Below are 4213 nucleotides of genomic sequence, written 5' to 3' on the forward strand. Positions count from 1 at the left end.
ATGATAGGTTCACTGTCACACAAGTCTTTAAATCAGGACTTGTGGGTGCTTCCTTAGAGATATGATTAGATCAACTGTAAAGTACGGGCTCCATGCAAGAAATGCTTCCTAAGTTCTCTCAGAAGAAATCAGACTGGATTTTCATAATGGCCCTTTCTAATAGAAAAACCTACTTTATTTCATAAAGAGAAACTCAATTTTCCCATCCAAGCCGCTGGTAGTTATAAGATGATTTGTACTAAGCATATTGTCTTAATAGACATTTTCAGAATTAGGGGGCAGTTTTGAAATGTATCTCAGTATTGACAAGATAGTTGCTGAAATCCGTGACTGAGGGTTACCTTGGATAACATCTGACTAGGACAGTGACTTCATCAGCTGTTATGTTCTCTTTATTACGTATTTATTTTCTGAAAAGGAAAGCATGCACAACTATTTGCAGGGTCACACTTTGGCAGCCTCTTGAGTATCTTCCTCCCAGTGATTTCCTATTCCTTAGTAAGCATGGTAAAATTTAGGAAGGTCTTTTGTTCACTGGTATTTTATGAAGAAATCAGAGTGGGATGTGTGGTATTTCTGGCACTGGGAAAATCTCAGTTGTTTCTTCAGAGCCAAAACCAGTAAGTTAATGCTGTGTAGCAGACAGTTTTCATGACAGCAGTAAAGAGCTTTCAAATCTTACTCCAACTAAGTCGTGTAAAAAACTGGTTGAGCAAAGGAGCTGCATTACTCCTTTTGGGTACATTATCTAATTTCCCTCTGTTATCTCAAAGATGTTCCTTGCTCATCGGGCATTAAAATAAATTACAGACTGGTTGCAGCCATACACAGAACTCTTAAAGTGGCTTTATTGTTTCAATGAGGTTTTATTGAGTTTTCTGACTCATGCAGTATGTAAACAGTAAATCAAGATCTGAGATACTGAATCAGAAATAGTTAAATTTTCCTTCAGTGCCATAAAACCAGATTGTAGTAAGGTTTGCAATTATTTTATGTAAATTAAGCATGCATTAAATTGCACTTAATCCTCCACAGAATGAGACACATTCTTATTTGCTCCCAAAATCTAACATGGCGTATGTGCACATTAAGATGTTCAGATTGTATATGTCAACCTTCTACCTTAAAAATTCCAGCCATGGGTCATAACAGTGTGCTGGTCATCAGCCAGCTGAATATAAGCCAGCAGTGTGCCCAAGTGGCCAAGAAGGCCAATGCATCATGAACTGCAAGAATAGGAGTGTTGCAGCAGGATTAGGAAAGGGATCGTCCCTCTGTGCTCAGAACTGTTGAGACCACACCTCAAATACTGCGTTCAGTTTGGAGCCCCTCACTACCAGAGGGACACCAAATTGTTGAAACACATGGAAGGATGTACAAGAAGAGCTGGTGAAGGAACTAGAAAATAAAAGATGAGGAGTAGAATGTGAGGAAACTCGGATTGTTAAATCTGGAGGAAAGGAGTTTGAGGAGAGACCTCATCACCCTCTATAACTTTAGGAGGTTTCAGTAAGAGGTTTACATGGGATATCAGGAAGAATTCCTTCATGGAAAGAGTGCTTAGGCAGTAGGATGGGCTGCCCAGGGAAGTTGTGGAATTGCCATCCCTGCAGATATTGAAGAGATGTGTGGACATGGCACTTAGGTACATGGCTTAATGGTGAACTTCATAGTGTTACGTGATGGTTGAACTCAATGATCTTGAAGGTCTCTTCCGACCTAAATGACGCTGTGATTCAAAGTGTCAAGACCTAATACTAACCCTATCAATCATCAGTCACAATTATCGGTTAAACAAAATTCTTTCTGAGTTTGACATTTTGGTGCTCACAAAAACAAATTTATTTACCTTTTCTATCTGTTGGACTAGAAAGTGTAAAAAGAATCTCAGGTTTCTTGTAAATTCTATGAATCACATCAGTCAAACAGCTGAGAAGGCTGAGCAGAGAACCTACCCCTGCTGTATGTATCAACAGTAATGAGGGGGACACAGGAGACTCAAGAATAAACCATCCAGGTTACAGTCCTAAATGCTGCTGGTCTGTGAATAGTTTCAAATGTCACCTGATATATATAAAGAAATTCACGTGTTTAGATCTGTAAGTAGAACCTTCACCAACAAAAGAGCACATAGCATGCTTATGTAAGTGTTTGGCTTGCTCAGTTTAAATGTTTGAGCCCAAGAATGAAGTAACTACCAGAACAGATTCTTAATTAGCTATAATTACAACCACCCCCGGGGAGGTGGTTGAATCGCCATCCCTGGTTGTGTTTAAGAGCCATTTGGATGTGGTACTCGGGGATATGATTTAGTGGAGGGTTTTTAGAGTTAGGGCACTGGTTAGGCTGCGGTTAGACTTGATGATCTTCAAGGTCTTTTCCAACCTGGGTAATTCTATGATTCTATGTTATCAGAAACATTTTTTGTTGTGAACGTGGCTCGTAGGAAGCTGGCCTGAAAATGTTTATTCTCAGATTGTGTCAGAGCCTCTCATGCTGCTCTAGCAAAGCATAAAGGTGTCCTGCAGATTGGAGAAGCTAAAACTGAAGCACAGGCAAGACGTGAGCTCTACCTGCACGGCCTGGCTACAGTTAGCCTCTATGGGGCCAAGTACTGGAGCCTACCTCTCATACTCTCATGTGCCAGGTACTGAAGCAGGGAAGAAATGCATCTTTCCAGCTTTAAGTGTCATAAGGAAGAATAAAAGAAGTCAGAAAAGGAGTATGGAGGCCCAGACAAGGAGAAGAGACAAGGAAACTCTGTGAACGAAGCATTGGCCTAGTGAGGAGGTAGATGGACAGCAGGATTGCAGCTGTGCAAAGAGGATGGAAAGCCTGGAAGCTAGCACAGAAAATGGGAGAGGAACTGGAGAAGGCACATTTGATAGAGGGAAATTTTAAAGTATAGGATGAACAGTGGGACTAAGGTTAGTAGGATAGGGTGACAGGGAATCTCTGATCCCTATATCTCGTAGGTGGAGTAGGGAAATAACTCTGTCAAAGATGCGAGGCTGCAAGTTAAAGATAAACTGAATGAGCAAACAAAGAATTAAGGAATCATGTACATGGAAGACAAAGGGATAAAACAGGATAAGGACCTGAAGTGTACAACTGTACTGGGACAAGGAAATAGTTAAAAGAGATTTACAAAGCAGATGGATGAACTCCAAAACTCTTCAGTGCAATTCCAAGGAGAGTAGGCTGCATAAATACACAAATACTGACTGACATGCAGAGACGTTGTTGTGCTCACTCCAAAGAAAACTATCACCCTATGTTCAACATTTACAAACAAAGAGCTGATTAAGTAGTTGATGAGTTTGGCAACAGACTTTTGTTTGCTCTTCCAGCCTGTTAGAAGGAACAGCCTCTACAGGGAGTGAGTTATGACTGAATTGTGGAGACTGATGAGATGGAAAAAAGCAACATATGATTAAACAATAAGGACAGTTTAATTATTTGAAAAGGTGTGGAGCATATGGAAGATACAGCACTTGGTAAATAAGGAGAATAGGTCAGAAGAATCTTAGGGATATATATATATGTATGTATGTATGTATAATGACTGTGGGGCTGCAAAAGTGGAAGTACTACTTCCAGTGTTTCAAACTAATGTTGGCACAATGTCAACCATCTTTCAGTCTTTCCCTCAAATTGCTTTGTGAAGTTTTGTCTCTACATTTATAGCACCTATTAATAAGCACCTGTCAAACTCTGTGTACCTTTGCTGTCTGTCAGTATAATCCTATGGAAGAAAAAAAGAAAATCCAGCAGTTTCCTCAAAGCCAAATCAATAAGTAAACAAAGCTGATGCCTACATCTATTCATCTTATTATGCATTTCACAAAAAGAAATCCTTTTCCATACCTAAAGAAAGCAATACATACAAAAACAAACTGCCATTACTCCTTCGTTGTCGTTGTTCTGGTGAGGAATTGTTTTTATTTTATTTTTGAGGTATGTTGCTTTTAGGACTTGAATCTGACCCAGAACTGCATTTTCCACTTCCTTGGAAATGCTGAACTCTGAATCAGCATCTGCCTTTGAACTCCAGAGGTCCTCAACTTCCAAGAATGTGATCTCCAGACACACTGTTGTTTACATTCTTGGTTAGCCATCTGTTCTAGTAACGTGCTCGGAGATGATACCATAGCACTTTAATATTGCAAGGATGTATCAGAGAACACAGATATTATAAAATTCACACAGAAGC

This window comes from Coturnix japonica, chromosome 2, assembly GCF_054131305.1.
Source record: "Coturnix japonica strain WE chromosome 2, WE-NBRP24, whole genome shotgun sequence".
NCBI classification, from domain to species: Eukaryota; Metazoa; Chordata; class Aves; order Galliformes; family Phasianidae; genus Coturnix; species Coturnix japonica.